This window comes from Bufo bufo, chromosome 1 (assembly GCF_905171765.1).
Source record: "Bufo bufo chromosome 1, aBufBuf1.1, whole genome shotgun sequence".
Classification (NCBI taxonomy): domain Eukaryota; kingdom Metazoa; phylum Chordata; class Amphibia; order Anura; family Bufonidae; genus Bufo; species Bufo bufo.
The window spans coordinates 338,355,872-338,374,645 of NC_053389.1; positions in this window are offsets into that span (position 1 = coordinate 338,355,872).

Genomic DNA, 18,774 nt, shown 5'->3' on the forward strand with positions numbered 1-18,774 from the left:
TCTAGTGGTCACTAACCTACAATCTGAGACACTTGATCAAGACTGGTGACAAGATATCTTGTGGTCACTAGTGCTTGGGCTGACTACATAGTATCAGCCTGGAGTACCAATGACCTGTATGTGTTTGTTGTATACACTCCATTTGAATAGTGACCGGATACCTAGTGGTCATAAATATATAAATTAGTCCCCTGAGGAATTGGTAACCACTGAGGAAACGTGTCGGGACATGTGTTGACTATTAATATAAGGGATTCTACAAGGTCCCTAGAGTGTTGAGTGCATCTAGTGTTGTAGGCCTTCAATAGCCAAATTGAGACACAGCATAGCCAACCTCGACCTTTTGTCAGTCTTTTTGCTCTCTTTTACTGATAGAGGTTTTTAGGATCCATCAGACCAGAATCTATCTGTCGGGCAAAGCTGGGCAGTCCATGTTTAGGTAGGGTGACGACAGGGCTAGGAAGTTAGGGAGGGGGGAAGGAGATAGATCTAGGGACACCCAGGGTTTGTGACCCAGCAGTGTGTCCTTCTATCTATATATCATTTCCTCTCACTCTATTACCACCGCTATCCCTTTAATTTGGTCCCCTCCTTCTCTTTGATCATACTGCTATTATAGACACTTATGCAGCCAATCGGTTGCATTCAATGCAACATTTTTTATCTTTGAAGGGCCTATTATTTTATTTGACATCAATAAATGTTAAGTTTTATTAAGCTAACCACTAGTTGTGAATTTTCATTGGATTTAAGGGTTTAGCCCATTATTACTAATATTAGTCTGACCAACTTGACTTGGTTGTGTTTACATACAAATTTAGTATTTGGCCAAAAATGGGTGTTTTTGTAATAACAGAATAGAACAGCAGTATCTAACATGTGTGTTTTACACTGACAGATGCAGCAAAGGCTGCAAATTTAGTTTTGTTCCCAAAAAAGGGGTGTTTTTTTAAACCCAGAATATTATTGCAGTATTTCTAGCTTGTATCTCACTCTGACAGATGCAGCCAAGGCTGCAAATTTAGTATTTGGCCCAAAATGGGTGTTTTTGTAATGACAGAATAGAACAGCAGTATCTAACGCGTGTATCACACACTGACACATGCAGCAAAGGCTGCAAATTTAGTTTTTTGCCCAAAATGGGTGTTTTTTAGTGAATGGCGGCAGGGGACATATTCGAATTCGCGACATTTCGCGAATATTTAGTAGAATATTCGTTGAACATTTGCAAATTCGAATATTCGTTATATTCTACTTCGTTTTTTTGAATATTCGTAATATTCTAAAACAAGAATATATAGCAATATAGCGAATATAAAAAAAAAACGAATATAGAGCAATTTAGCTAATATAGTGCTATAGTCTTCTTTGTCTAATAGTTGCAATTTTTTTCTCATCTAAAGTTCAGATTGGAAAAAAATGACAACTATTAAAAAAAAAGATTATCGCACTATATTAGCTAAACTGCTCTATAATCGTTTTTTTTCTCGAATATTCGCTATATTGCTATAACTTCGTTTTTTTGAATATTTGTAATATTCAAAAAAACGAAGTTATAGCAATATAGCGAATATTCGAAAAAAAAAAACGAAAATAGAGCAATTTAGCTTATATAGTGCTATAATCTTCTTTGTCTTATAGTTGTATGTTGAAAAATTTGCAATAAAAATTCGCATTGCAAATATTCGCATTATGAAAATTCGCAAACAACACTACTCCTAAAGTCAAATATACTGCAGCCTTCTCATTGGCCCACAAGTTAGAAGCAGAAAGGGATCATGTGTGCTGATTAAAAAAAAATTTGAATATTCAAAATTCCGAATATATATCACTATATTCTAAATATTCGCAAATTTTCGAAGTACCTATATTCGCGATAAAAATTCGAATTTCGAATATCAACACAAGTGTTTTTTTAAATCCAGAATATTATTGCAGTATTTCTAGCTTATATGTCACACTAACAAATGCAGCATTCGCCCCAGATGTAGGGTATTGCCAAAAATTTGTGTTTTTTTAAACCCTGAATATTATTGCAGTATTTCAAGCTTGTATCTCACATTGACAGTTGCAGTCAAGGCCGCAAATTTAGTATTTGGCCCGAAATGGGTGTTTTTTTAAACCCAGAATATTATTGCAGTATTTCTAGCTTGTATGTCACACTAACAAATGCACCATAGGCCCCAGATGTAGGGTATTGCTCAAAACTGGTGTTTTTTTTAAACCCAGAAAACTATTGAAGTATTGCATGCTTGTATTTTACACTGACAAATGCTGCAAAGGCACCAGATATAGGATATTGCCAAAAATGGGTGTTTTTTTTTTAAACCCAGAATATTACTGCAGTATTTCAAGCTTGGATTTGAATGTCACAAATGCACATATGCTGTGCTGGTGCACTGAGCTTGCATAAAATGGCTGCCGTCCACCTAACTAACAGACGGATAAAAGTTATTTTTCTGTGTTACTGGACTCAGGGCAGGGTAAAAAGATTGTGCACTGCACCCACACAACTAAATCTATGTAGATCGCTGAGTTAACAAGCACTTCTGATTAGAGATTCTTTCCTATTCTCTCCCTCACAGCAGCAGCATCCTATCCCTACACAATCAGAGCAGAGTGATGTGCAGCGCTACGTGACTCCAGCTTATATTGTGGCTGAGTCACATGCTGCACTGGCCAATCACAGCCATGCCATTAGAAGGCATGGCTGTGATGGCTTCTAAGGGCACACGAGTTAAACGCTTGTTGATTGGCTGTTCTGCAACCTTTCAAAAAGTGCCATTAACTCGCCGAACACCAAACCCAAACTTTTACTGAAAAGTTCGGGTTCGGGTCTGGGGTCCAAAAATCCTAAAGTTCGGTATGAACTCGAACTTTACAGTTCAGGTTCGCTCAAACCTAGTTATAAAGCCATATTCTTGAGGATTCAATATTCCTTTATCTAACCCAGCCTTACAAAATTCAACTAATTGATTATGATATATTTCCGTGGGGTCATTTTTCAATTTCATATAGGTAATTGAATCTGATAATTGACGTTTACATTCTTGATCATATTTTTGGGTGTCTTTGATCACGATGGCCCCCTTCCCCTTATCAGCTGGTCGGAGTAATACACTGCTCAAAAAAATAGAGGGAACACTTAAACAACACAATGTAACTCTAAGTCAATCACACGTCTGTGAAATCAAACTGTCCACTTAGGAAGCAACACTGAGTGACAATCAATTTCACATGCTGTTGTGCAAATGGGATAGACAACAGGTGGAAATTATAGGCAATTAGCAAGACAACCCCAATAAAGGAGTGGTTCTGCAGGTGGTGACTACAGACCATTTCTCAGTTCCTATGCTTTCTGGCTGCTGTTTTGGTCACTTTTGAATGCTGGCGGTGCTTTCACTCTAGTGGTAGCATGAGACGGAGTCTACAACCCACACAAGTGGCTCAGGTAGTGCAGCTTATCCAGGATGGCACATCAATGCGAGCTGTGCCAAGAAGGTTTGCTGTGTCTGTCAGCGTAGTGTCCAGAGCATGGAGGCGCTACCAGGAAACAGGCCAGTACATCAGGAGACGTAGAGGAGGCCGTAGGAGGGCAACAACCCAGCAGCAGGACCGCTACCTCCGCCTTTGTGCAAGGAGGAACAGGAGGAACACTGCCAGAGCCCTGCAAAATGACCTTCAGCAGGCCACAAATGTGCATGTGTCTGCTCAAACGGTCAGGAACAGACTTCATGAGGGTGATATGAGGGCCCGACGTCCACAGGTAGGGGTTGTGCTTACAGCCCAACACCGTGCAAGACGTTTGGCATTTGCCAGAGAACACCAAGATTGGCAATATCGCCACTGGCGCCCTGTGCTCTTCACAGATGAAAGCAGGTTCACACTGAGCACATGTGACAGACGTGACAGAGTCTGGAGACGCCGTGGAGAACGTTCTGCTGCCTGCAACATCTTCCAGCATGACCGGTTTGGCATTGGGTCAGTAATGGTGTGGGGTGGCATTTCTTTGGAGGGCCGCACAGCCCTCCATGTGCTCGCCAGAGGTAGCCTGACTGCCATTAGGTAACGAGATGAGATCCTCAGACCCCTTGTGAGACCATATGCTGGTGCGGTTGGCCCTGGGTCCTCCTAATGCAAGACAATGCTAGACCTCATGTGGCTGGAGTGTGTCAGCAGTTCCTGCAAGATGAAGGCATTGATGCTATGGACTGGCCTGCCCGTTCCCCAGACCTGAATCCAATTGAGCACATCTGGGACATCATGTCTCGCTCTATCCACCAACACACACCACAGACTGTCCAGGAGTTGGCAGATGCTTTAGTCCAGGTCTGGGAGGAGATCCCTCAGGAGACCGTCCGCCACCTCATCAGGAGCATGCACAGGCGTTGTAGGGAGGTCATACAGGCACGTGGAGGCCACACACACTACTGAGCCTTATTTTGACTTGTTTCAAGGACATTACATCAAAGTTGGATCTGCCTGTAGTGTGTTTTTCCGTGGGTTGAAAAATTTGATTTCCATTTTTTTATTTTTGTGTGATTTTGTTGTCAGCACATTCAACTATGTAAAGAACAAAGTATTTCAGAAGAATATTTAATTAACTCAGATCTAGGATGTGTTATTTTTGCGTTCCCTTTATTTTTTTGAGCAGTGTATTTTGGGTCAATTGTAATTCTTTGATGGCCTGTTTTTCCTTATTTGTGAGGTTCTTTTTTACATATGTTTTTTTTTTTTATTTCCTTATATCTATCTCAACATTTTTCTGAAATGTAGCTATTTATGCTCTTATTTTCTGTCTAGGATATCATTTAGATTTTTCTTTTAGATAAGATTCACATTGGAGCTAGTTACGTCCATTGGGATAGTGGGAAACATAGGATTTTTCATACAACATTTTTTCAAACATAGTTTTCTAACAAATTTTTCATTTCCAATATAAGTGGAGAATTTGTCAAGAGTCGTGTTTGGTGCAAATTTGAGGCCTTTGTTTAAAAGTGAAATTTGTGTTTTGGACAGTGTGACTTGACTAAGATTGACAACACTGAATCTGAGGGTGTGCCTTGTGTTATCTGTATGGACTTCTTCATGTGCTTTCCTCTCCTTATTTTCTTGTGTATCTTTGTGTTCTATTGTGTTGATATCTGTTGTGATTTTCCATTTGCTCGTGATAATTAGTCAGTTGCGATATTCAAGATAAAAATTAGTTTTTTGTATATTCACACTCAACACTAGTGATAATTGTGAGTGTCTCTCTGTGAGTAATTTCTCTCCTTGTCCTTCGGATTAAAGGAATGTTGTCTGAGATTGTATTTGTGACTCCGTGTTTGTATTAGTGTATGATTTGGACATGGTATCTCCCTTGGTCTGGTTCTGTGGTGAGGTGGCATCTGATCTAAAAATTGTGGTGAATTCAAAACTTCATATCTACTATTAGTCTGAACATTGTATTGACTATGTTGTCCACTATCATATTTCATTTTAGCTCATTATCATTTTTAGTACTATCCTTTCTTGTATTATCATTTTTTGTGTTGTCATTTTTCCTCATTTGTCGTTTTTAATTTTTTTTGTCTTCTTATTAATCATTTCTTTTTCTAACGTATTTAACCGCCTCCGGAACGCCTAAAGCAGGATCGCGTTCCGGAGGCGGCAGCCCTGCGCACAGTCACGCATATACGCGTCATTTCGCGAAACGCGAGATTTCCTGTGAACGCGCGCACACAGGCGCGCGCGTTCACAGGATCGGAAGGTAAGCGAGTGGGTCTCCAGCCTGCCAGCGGCGATCGTTTGCTGGCAGGCTGGAGAAGCGATTTTTTTAACCCCTAACAGGTATATTAGACGCTGTTTTGATAACAGCGTCTAATATACCTGCTACCTGGTCCTCTGGTGGTCCCTTTTGTTTGGATCGACCACCAGAGGACACAGGCAGCTCAGTAATATGTAGCACCAAACACCACTACACTACACCCCCCCTGTCACTTATTAACCCCTTATTAACCCCTGATCACCCCATATAGACTCCCTGATCACCCCCCTGTCATTGATCACCCCCCTGTCATTGATCACCCCCCTGTCATTGATCACCCCCTTGTAAGGCTCCATTCAGACGTCCGCCTGATTTTTACGGATCCACTGATACATGGATCAGATCCGCAAAACACATACGGACGTCTGAATGGAGCCTTACAGGGGGGTGATCAATGACGGGGGTGATCACCCCATATAGACTCCCTGATCACCCCCCTGTCATTGATCACCCCCCTGTCATTGATCACTCCCCTGTAAGGCTCCATTCAGACGTCCGCATGATTTTTACGGATCCACTGATACATGGATCGGATCCGCAAAACACATACGGACGTCTGAATGGAGCCTTACAGGGGGGTGATCAATGACGGGGGTGATCACCCCATATAGACTCCCTGATCACCCCCCTGTCATTGATCACCCCCCTGTCACTGATACATGGATCGGATCCGCAAAACACATACGGACGTCTGAATGGAGCCTTACAGGGGGGTGATCAATGACGGGGTGATCACCCCATATAGACTCCCTGATCACCCCCCTGTCATTGATCACCCCCCTGTCATTGATCACTCCCCTGAAAGGCTCCATTCAGACGTCCGCATGATTTTTATGGATCCACTGATACATGGATCGGATCCGCAAAACACATACGGACGTCTGAATGGAGCCTTACAGGGGGGTGATCAATGACGGGGGTGATCACCCCATATAGACTCCCTGATCACCCCCCTGTCATTGATCACCCCCCTGTCATTGATCACTCCCCTGTAAGGCTCCATTCAGACGTTCGCATGATTTTTACGGATCCACTGATACATGGATCGGATCCGCAAAACACATACGGACGTCTGAATGGAGCCTTATAGGGGGGTGATCAATGACGGGGGTGATCACCCCATAAAGACTCCCTGATCACCCCCCTGTCATTGATCACCCCCCTGTCATTGATCACTCCCCTGTAAGGCTCCATTCAGACGTCCGTATGTTTTTTACGGATCCACGGATACATGGATCGGATCCGCAAAGCACATACTGACGTCTGAATGGAGCCTTAAAGGGGGGTGATCACCCCATATAGACTCCCTGATCACCCCCCTGTCATTGATCACCCCCTGTCATTGATCACCCCCCTGTAAGGCTGCATTCAGATGTCCGTATGTTTTTTACGGATCCACGGATACATGGATCGGATCCGCAAAACACATACGGACATCTGAATGGAGCCTTACAGGGGGGTGATCACCCCATATAGACTCCCTAATCACCCCCTGTCATTGATCACCCCCCTGTAAGGCTCCATTCAGACATTTTTTTGGCCCAAGTTTTTTTTTTTTCTTACAAAGTCTCATATTCCACTAACTTGTGTCAAAAAAATAAAATCTCACATAAACTCACCATACCCCTCACGGAATCCAAATGCGTAAAATTTTTAGACATTTATATTCCAGACTTCTTCTCACGCTTTAGGGCCCCTAGAATGCCAGAGCAGTATAAATACCCCACATGTGACCCCATTTCGGAAAGAAGACACCCCCAGGTATTCCGTGAGGGGCATATTGAGTCCATGAAAGATTGAAATTTTTGTCCCAAGTTAGCGGAAAGGGAGACTTTGTGAGAAAAAAAATTAAAAATATCAATTTCCGCTAACTTGTGACAAAAAAAAAAAAATTCTATGAACTCGCCATGCCCCTCATTGAATACCTTGGGGTGTCTTCTTTCCAAAATGGGGTCACATGTGGGGTATTTATACTGCCCTGGCATTTTAGGGGCCCTAAAGTGTGAGAAGAAGTCTGGGATCCAAATGTCTAAAAATGCCCTCATAAAAGGAATGTGGGCCCCTTTGCGCATCTAGGCTGCAAAAAAGTGTCACACATCTGGTATCGCCGTACTCAGGAGAAGATGGGCAATGTGTTTTGGGGTGTCATTTTACATATACCCATGCTGGGTGAGATAAATATCTTGGTCAAATGCCAACTTTGTATAAAAAATTGGAAAAGTTGTCTTTTGCCGAGATATTTCTCTCACCCAGCATGAGTATATGTAAAAAGACACCCCAAAACACATTGCCCAACTTCTCCTGAATACGGTTATACCACATGTGTGACACTTTTTTGCAGCCTAGGTGGGCAAAGGGGCCCACATTCCAAAGAGCACTTTTCGGATTTCACAGGTCATTTACCTACTTACCACAAATTAGGGCCCCTGGAAAATGCCAGGGCAGTATAACTACCCCACAAGTGACCCCATTTTGGAAAGAAGACACCCCAAGGTATTCCGTGAGGGGCATGGAGAGTTCCTAGAATTTTTTATTTTTTGTCACAAGTTAGCGGAAAATGATGATTTTTTTTTTTTTCTTACAAAGTCTCATATTCCACTAACTTGTGACAAAAAATAAAAACTTCCATGAACTCACTATGCCCATCAGCGAATACCTGGGGGTGTCTTATTTCCAAAATGGGGTCACTTGTGGGGTAGTTATACTGCCCTGGCATTTTAGGGGTCCGAATGCGTGAGAAGTGGTTTAAAATCAAAATCTGTAAAAAATGGCCGGTGAAATCCGAAAGGTGCTCTTTGGAATGTGGGCCCCTTTGCCCACCTAGGCTACAAAAAAGTGTCACACATGTGGTATCTCCGTACTCAGGAGAAGTTGGGCAATGTGTTTTGGGGTGTCTTTTTACATATACCCATGCTGGGTGTCTACTTTCCGAAATGGGGTCATTTGTGGGGTGTTTGTACTGTCTGGCCATTGTAGAACCTCAGGAAACATGACAGGTGCTCAGAAAGTCAGAGCTGCTTCAAAAAGCGGAAATTCACATTTTTGTACCATAGTTTGTAAACGCTATAACTTTTACCCAAACCATTTTTTTTTTTTACCCAAACATTTTTTTTTTATCAAAGACATGTAGAACAATAAATTTACAGCAAAATTTCTATATGGATGTCGTTTTTTTGCTAAATTTTACAACTGAAAGTGAAAAATTTCATTTTTTTGCAAAAAAATCGTTAAATTTCGATTAATAACAAAAAAAGTAAAAATGTCAGCAGCAATGAAATACCACCAAATGAAATCTCTATTAGTGAGAAGAAAAGGAGGTAAAATTCATTTGGGTGGTAAGTTGCATGACCGAGCAATAAACGGTGAAAGTAGGGTAGGTCAGAAGTGTAAAAAGTGGCCTGGTCATTAAGGGTGTTTAAGCTAGGGGGGCTGAGGTGGTTAAACCTTTACAAATTCTGTTTTGCCATTTATTGAATATTTCATCTTGTGGAAGAGAGTCAATTGTTTCTCTAATTTTAGTGATCTGGTTCATAGTCTCTTCTAAAATTTGCTGTCTTCTTTTTATAATCTGCATCAAAATTAGAGATAGATTTTTTAAAAAGCCATCCCATTGATTTTTGAACTCCTCATTGATAAGATCTTGAGCAGGATCTTTGTTTATCAATAGCCCCTTTGGTACAATATTGCCCTCCAGGTATTTAGATAATGATTTAGGCTTAGTTCACACGGGCGAGATTTCCGCGCGGGTGCAATGCGTGAGGTGAACGCATTGCACCCGCATTGAATCCGGACCCATTCACTTCTATGGGGCTGTGCACATGAGCGGTGATTTTCACGCATCACTTATGCGTTGTGTGAAAATGCAGTATGCTCTATATTGTGCGTTTTCCACGCAACGCAGGCCCCATACAAGTGAATGGGGCTGCGTGAAAATCGCAAGCATCCGCAATCAAGTGCGGATGTGGTGCGATTTTCACGCATGGTTGCTAAGATGACAGTCTATTCACTGTATTATTTTCCCTTATAACATGGTTATAAGGGAAAATAATAGCATTCTTTAATACAGAATGCTTAGTAGGTGGTCAATTGAGGGTTAAAACTTAAAAAATAATTATCTCACCTTCTCCTCTTGATTGCGTAGCTGCCGGTCTCTTCTTACTTCTTTAATAATGAGCTGCCGGCTAAAGGACCTGTGGTGACATCACATCACATGGTCCAATCACATGGTCCACCATCGTGGTGATGGACCATGTGATTGGACCATGTGATCGGACACGCTCATGTGAACTCAGCCTTAATCTCCCAGCACTGTCATAATTGCTTGTATACTAAACGTTCTAAATCCCTAAATAATTCAACAGTTGGTTTCGATACATTACCCGAATCTACATGTATTGCTCCCTGATCAAATGAATATGCTTCAATGCATTTGCATTTATTCTCCATGCAGTTCTAAATGTCCATGTCTGCTAGTGAGGGAGCTCACTGGTTTGGGTAAAAATCTCAAATCAAACAAATAAATGGATATCCAGTGGCTCAAAACCCCACTCAAACAGGCAATGGGTGCTCAGACCTATAGACTCACCCAAATGTCAATATATTGCAACAATGCCTATTGTCTGCAAAACGGACAAGAATAGGACATGTTCATATCTTTTTTGCGGGGCTACGGAACGGACATACAGATTTTTTGCGGACCCATTGAAATGAATGGGTCCGCATCCTATCTGCAAAAAAAAAAAACAGAACGGAAACAATATACGTTCGTGCGCATGAGGTCTAAGACTGTGACTGTTAACTCTGCTACATTTATAGATGCATAGGTAGAGTCTTCATCTCCTGTTCTTTACCAGGGCCCTATTTAAATTATTGGCTGTGGCCACCATAATGAGGTCAGTTAGAAGATGTCATTCTGTGGTCGCTGAGAGAAATAAAATAATTTGACAGGAGTATATAATTTGTTAGAGATGGAAGGACTGCACAAAAACTACTGAAATCATCAGGGCCGTCTCCAGGTTGATGTAGGCCCTTGGGTGATAAAGTCTCAGTGGGCCCCCATTTTGCACGGCACTTACAGCAATGAAACTGCATGTATTATAGATTAAATACCTTACACAGAGCATGCTACAGAGCGGATATATGTGAATCAGTTCTTATGTGCCTACTTTTATTTTCAGTGTTTCAGTCCCTCAGGTCTACTCACAGATATGTGCCACCTCACAGTAGATATGCCAAGATATGTGCTCCCCTCACAGTAGATATGTCAATATATATGCCCCCTTCACAGTAGATATGCCAAGATATGTGCCCAGTGCCCCATTTACAGTGGTTATGCCCAGATGTGCCCCCTTCACAGGAAGTGAAAAAAATAAACAATAAATACTCGTCTCAGTCACCTGGCCCCTCCCATGATCTGCACTCCCCATCAGCAGCAGCAGGATACTGTGACACATCGCGCTGCTGTGTAGGAGGAGCAGAGGCTGATGCCCAGCCTGCCCCGCTCCTCCTCCTACACAGATCAGCAGGACGATGTGTAAGGAAATCATGCTGCTGCTGCTGTGGAGCGCTGGTGGCTCAATGGTGGAGCGGGGAGCGAAGAGTTCCCTGCTTCAGTGGCGTGCCTAGGGTGTTTGGCACTCTGGGCGGGTCCTTTCTCTGGAACCCCCCAAATACTTTAAAAAAAATTATACCCTCTCACAGTAGTATTGCCCTCATTGTATAACCTTCACAGTAGTATTATTAGGCAAGTTGTATTTTTGAGGATTAATTTTATTATTGAACAACAACCATGTTCTCAATGAACCCAAATAACTCATTAATATCAAAGCTGAATATTTTTGGAAGTAGTTTTTAGTTTGTTTTTAGTTTTAGCTATTTTAGGGGGATATCTGTGTGTGCAGGTGACTATTACTGTGCATAATTATTAAGCAACTTAACAAAAATAAATATATACCCATTTCAATTATTTATTCTTACCAGTGAAACCAATATAACCATCTCAACATTCACAAATATACATTTCTGACATTCAAAAACAAAACAAAAACAAATCAGTGACCAATATAGCCACCTTTCTTTGCAAGGACACTCAAAAGCCTGACATCCATGGATTCTGTCAGTGTTTTGATCTGTTCACCATCAACATTGCGTGCAGCAGCAACCACAGCCTCCCAGACACTGTTCAGAGAGGTGTACTGTTTTCCCTCCTTGTAAATCTCACATTTGATGATGGACCACAGGTTCTCAATGGGGTTCAGATCAGGTGAACAAGGAGGCCATGTCATTAGATTTTCTTCTTTTATACCCTTTCTTGCCAGCCACGCTGTGGAGTACTTGGACGCGTGTGATGGAGCATTGTCCTGCATGAAAATCATGTTTTTCTTGAAGAATGCAGACTTCTTCCTGTACCACTGCTTGAAGAAGGTGTCTTCCAGAAACTGGCAGTAGGACTGGGAGTTGAGCTTGACTCCATCCTCAACCCGAAAAGGCCCCACAAGCTCATCTTTGATGATACCAGCCCAAACCAGTACTCCACCTCCACCTTGCTGGCGTCTGAGTCAGACTGGAGCTCTCTGCCCTTTACCAATCCAGCCACGGGCCCATCCATCTGGCCCATCAAGACTCACTCTCATTTCATCAGTCCATAAAACCTTAGAAAAATCAGTCTTGAGATATTTCTTGGCCCAGTCTTGACGTTTCAGCTTGTGTGTCTTGTTCAGTGGTGGTCGTCTTTCAGCCTTTCTTACCTTGGCCATGTCTCTGAGTATTGCACACCTTGTGCTTTTGGGCACTCCAGTGATGTTGCAGCTCTGAAATATGGCCAAACTGGTGGCAAGTGGCATCTTGGCAGCTGCACGCTTGACTTTTCTCAGTTCATGGGCAGTTATTTTGCGCCTTGGTTTTTCCACACGCTTCTTGCGACCCTGTTGACTATTTTGAATGAAACGCTTGATTGTTCGATGATCACGCTTCAGAAGCTTTGCAATTTTAAGAGTGCTGCATCCCTCTGCAAGATATCTCACTATTTTTGACTTTTCTGAGCCTGTCAAGTCCTTCTTTTGACCCATTTTGCCAAAGGAAGTTGCCTAATAATTATGCACACCTAATATAGGGTGTTGATGTCATTAGACCACACCCATTCTCATTACAGAGATGCACATCACCTAATATGCTTAATTGGTAGTAGGCTTTCGAGCCTATACAGCTTGGAGTAATACAACATGCATAAAGAGGATGATGTGGTCAAAATACTCATTTGCCTAATAATTCTGCACGCAGTGTATGTGTGCCCCCTCACAGTAATTATGCCCTCTCTGTGCCCTTTTCACAGTTGTAATGCCCTATCTGTGCCACCCTTTAAAGTAATAATCCCCATTGTGCCCCCTTCATAGTAATAATACACATCGTGTCCCCTTCATGGTAATAATCCCCATTGTACCCTCTTTATAGTAATATTGTTCACTGCGCCCCTTTCATAGTAAAAATGCCCATGGTGCCCCCTTCACAGTAATAATGCCCATTGTGTCCCGTAATAGTAGTAATGCACTCCGTGCCTCCTTCACAGTAATAATGCCCATTGTGCCCCCTTCATAGTAGTAGTGCCCATTGTGCCCCTTCACAGTAATAATGACCATTGTGCCCTCTTAATAGTAGTAATACCCTCTGTGCCCCCTCCATAGTAGAAATACCCATTGCTATGTATGTCAGAGTCACTCAGACATCATTTATTATAGCTTGGGTAGGGGAAACAAATTCATAAAGAATACAAAAAAAAAATACGTTTTCCTAAAAATTATGAGTCCTATGAGGCTAGAGGTTGTATACCAATTTTCAGGGCAATTGGAGCAGCTTTGGTTCGCCCCGTGCAAATTTTAAAAAAATTGGGCGAACCTGAACCGAATCAAATCTCGAGTGGTTCGCTCATCTTTAATTTTTATTATTGTTAGTTACTATATGGTCCATTAGTTTTAAGGAGCAAATTTTCTGCTTATTTATATGCTGAAACTGAAAATGCTGCAAAAGATACAAAAGGAAAAAACAAGTAATCAGACTTTTAATGTAGTAATAATGCTGCTTGATTCAATTTGCCGCACTTAAAGTTCAGATGTGGCTCATAGCTAGGCTTTGCCTTGAATGTCATCTTTTTCAGAGCATTCACTCATTGACATAAATTGCTGCAGAACTGCTTCTCTCCGACAATTTTCAGACACCACTTAGATTGAATGAAGCTTTTCATTTCTATATGCTATTTACTGAAGCATTTTTTGGAACAAAATGAAAATGTTTACAGACCTATGTTACCTATCTAAAATACTACTGCAGTAATAGACGGCTCATAAACATGTGTCATTATATATTGCCTATACCGTTTTATATTAGGAGAATGCATCTACTGAGATAACATGTACTGTAGATAGTTGTTTTTTATCTAGGTAGTTTACTATGGTTTATTTTCCCAAATGGATTTAGAAGAGAATTGCTTCATATTCCCAGCTAGGAATCATAGTACCAGGCTAAAAGGGATTATCTTTAAGAAAATAGTCAATTATTTTATACAACTTCCCTTACAGATAATCTGTCACCACATGGTGTTACAAGCTAACACAGAACAATTGCCTTCTAAAATTGGCAGAGAGTATGCCTCCAAAACCTGAAAATGTGTATTATTATGGTATACAGTGATGAGTTATAATAAGCAGAAGTGTATTTCCAGCTATTTCTTCAAATATTATTCAAGTGAAATGCCTTAGGATGTACTAATGAAGCAATACATTTATGCAGAGAAGTCTTCTCCCAGGAAATTGTATATTTTTTTTATTAGAGTGTAGCTTATTTGTGCATCTGTATATTCAATTGAAGGAATTACCTCCCACTTATAAGGAATGTCAGTATGTGGAAAGGGGTTAATCACTTGCAACTGCCCACTGACTATATACAGTATTTCCAGGCAGTCCACATTTATCTCTGCAGGGAAATTTCTGAATGCCCTTGCACAATTAGCAGCTACACGGAGATTGTGCAGTTGCAGGGGTGGGAAGGCTGTTGCCAGTGACAACCAGGCTTCCCATAGAGAAGACAGAGAACATTTATTTAATGAGCGCTATGCCACAATAAATGTTAATGTTACAACTTCCTGCTCTAGTTCTAGTGATCATGTGATTGCAGCAGGCTGGGTAACTGCATGAGCTACTGGGTCTTAACAGACCTAGAACAGCTCTGCAGTGAGGCTCAACAGCTTTACTGAATCCTCCAGGGGCTGTAATGCCCCTGTAAGTTGGAATATTACGTTGGCCAAAATTACAGAAGTAATCAGCAATAAAAAAAAATTAAAATTAAAATGGGAATGCTATAATACCACCCAAAATGTAATATGTGACCTTATGTGATTCACAAAGTATAAAATTAAAGAAATGACAAAAAAAAAAAGATAAAATTCAAAAGAAAACGCCACCACTAGCTCACACATCAGCTTCTAGCCCTTCCCTGGTGACTGTAGACCCATATGTCTCTTATATAAAAATAACCTTAACAGGAACAGAAAAATGATTTAAAAAATATTTGAGCTGTACTTGGTGCTATTAAAAATGAAAAATAAATGTGAAAAGACTATCTTCCATTGTATTGTTAACATTTTCACTGAACAAATATGCAAAAAAAGAAATGTATAAACAAAAAAGATTAAACTGTCTTGTCACTAATGGGTTGTCTGAGTTATAAAAAAAAATATTACACTGTAAATCTGATAGTCAGCAATAAATACATAAGCTAAACAAGCTTTAGAAAGAAAAAAAAATCCTCATTTCCCTAGTTCTCTTCTGGCCCTTTGTTTACCTCCAATAACAACAATCTCTAAAGCTTTCCTCATGAATATTTGTGCCCCTCCTCCTGCTCTGCAAAGGGAGTGAATAAGTCTGCCCTGAGTGAAATGTTTGACTGCTGGGCTACTCAGCAGCATGTTGTATGTGCACAAGCTCCTACAGGTAGACAGAATGTTATTGTTTAATGCCTGTAACTACAGATGAGCGATTTTTTTAAAAATTTGATTCAGATGGTTCGCCGAATTTCTGAAAAAAATTGGTTCAATCCGAATTTGCGGCAAATTGCATTACAAAAGGCTAATTCCTGGCTGCAGAGAGCACTGTGCCTTGGAGTAACACCCAAGGGAGTCTGCTTTGGTAGTGAAATAATACTGTGAGTCAGTATGACATGCAGATGACAGGCATCGCTCTTAGAATCACTGCACACTTCACTTATTTGGGCAGTCAAGGAGCCAAAACTGACCAAATAACTCAATAACTTACAGATCGATGTTAACGCCAAGAAGAAGCACACTCCTTCTACAGCACCATCAGCTGATTCAACATCAATGTCTACAGAACCTGTTCTATTAAACGCTTATACAGGTACAGCCCACCGACAGAGTGGAGAGGGTGTCAGCAGTAAGTTTGTGTTGACGTCACTGATTATTTTGCCCTTCGTCTGATCCGTCAGAACAATAACCCCCAAAAAATGGATCTTGTCTGTTGAGCATCTGCCTTCACTCGGTCAGCATTTGGTCAGTAATCCATCAGTATTGCTAAAGCCCAAAAAAAGCAGGAGTGGATCCAAATCAGAGATGACATGTGAATGGAATATTTGCAGGTCTTCTGTGTTTTGTACCCACTCCTGCTTTTGGCTACCAATCACAAGGCAATTCTGATGGGGCCGACCATACAGGCCTTACAGCTGCTACACAGACAGGATCCGTTGTGCATCTCATTTTTCCTTCCTTCTGATAGATCAGAAGAAGGGTCAAATAAACGATGATGTCAGTCAGGCCGAAAGGCAAACTAGTGTCCCAGTCATGAAGTAGGGAGGGTGGGAACAGCATGCAAAGTCCACAGTGTGGCCCTATGACAGAGTCTGGAGGTGGCGGCAGCATCAGGAGGAGGCCACAGAGTGGCACAATGACAGAGTGTGGAGGTGGCAGCAGCATCAGAAGAGTGGCAAGGTGAAATATGCATGTCATACTGACTCACAGTATTATTTCACTACCACAGCAGACTCCCTGTGCGTGTTACTGCAAGGCACAGTGTTCTACACCACTAAGGAGGCTCTCTGCAGACAGGAAATAGCCGTTTTATAACGCAATTCGCTGCAAATAAATTCGGATCGAAAAATTTTCCGGAAATTCTGCGAACCGGCCAAATCGAATTTTAGAAAAAATCGCTCATCTCTATTTGTAAACCTCCAGTTTTTTAGCACGCGAGTGAAAAATGCTTCAAGACGCATTGCATCCGCACAGAAAAACCTGAACACAATCGCAGACAAAACTAACTGAACTTGCTTGCAAAATGGTGCAAGTTTCACTGAACACACCCTGAACGCATCCAGAGCCAATCCGTATAGTTAGTGTGAAAGAGGCCTTATACCTCCAGCATCTAGCCAAGCATCTAATTTGCTTTCCCAGCCTCTTGCTCTCACTGTGCACAGTAGTAGACACATCTTCCATGCATGAAGATTGGTCACCAACAGTGCATAAATACTAAAGACAAAACTTACTTTAAATAAACTTATTCAATCAAGACAATAATTCTTACTTTTATTTATCATTTACAATTTTATTCACAACTTTTACAAAGAGCATGCAACTAAACAAAAGGACTATGCATTTTAGTCTCTAAAGTTATAGCAATTATTTTACTACCAAGGTTTTAGCAAATGGTGCACAGAAAACTTTTCAATATTTTATATATGGTACAAATGAAAATGTCACTTTCAGTACTAGCATTGAAATGTTATTTATATACCTTGTTTCAAAACCCATTATATTTTTCATGACTGCTAACTTTGGGCAAAGAGCCATTTTATTCTATTTCTCAGACTATTTGTCAGCAACATTTTGTAAATGGGCTTACAATTTCTTTATTATATTAACACTGTAGAGTCATTCTGTTATTTTTAAATATCACAGCCCCGGAGTCTCTGCACCAAAAGCAGAGACATGAGAGAAGCCGGCAAGGGACCACTCTAATTGGTCTATACAGACTCAATCAGAGCGTAGCAGTGTAAAAATGCCAGATTCAAGGTTCTGATTTCCACTCTGGAAATCAGAGCCTGAAATAAGGCATGGCCCCATTTGCGCCCCAATTCTGCCCCCTGCAGTCCTCTGTGCAGTCTCCTGGTATTGTATGCCATGGCAACGGCTCAGCAGTGTGTCGGGATTCGAACCCGTGACCAGCCACATCCCAGGCGGTAGCCCTGCTTACTAGGCTATCGTCCTCTCTGGACATTCCTCCCTGAAGCCTATTATTTAACCTCAGTCTTGCCAAGCCTTGCTCATCACCCTTGATTCCTCACACCTGGTACTTCCCTATATAAGTCCAGCCCCTTGCACTCCAGCTTGTTGATTATTGAGCTCCTGAGCCTTGATCAAGCTGCTCCTCATCTGCTGCTCTTGCTACTACTGGAAGTCCACTGCTGACCAGGAATTGACTACCGACTACTCTTCTGCTTTGTCCCTACCTACTGAACTGCTACCACCGTTGCCATTCGGATTGTCTGAACACGCTTACTGCCGCCTGCCCTGACCCACCGCCTGCCTACCGACTATGCCTCTGCCAGACTTCCTGCACCTACTACCTGCCTGCGGTCCTTGCCACTGGGCTCCACTCCTACCTCCAGCCAGCTGTCCTCTAACTCAGGTGAGCCTGTAGGACTGTTACACAGTGAGTGTCAGCCCCTTAAAGTCACTTCAGAACTGAAATGGCCCTTAAAAACATGGTTTTGAATCCTACAAAATAAAATGAAATTTACAAAATGATGCCAACATAAAGTAGACATATGGGAAATGTTAATTAATAACTATTTTGAAAGGAATCACTTGTCTTAAAATCAGAGAAATTAAAATGTTGAAAATTGCAAATTTTTCAAAATTTTCTGTAAATTTTAGATTTTTTTTTATACATAAAGTTAAAACATATCAA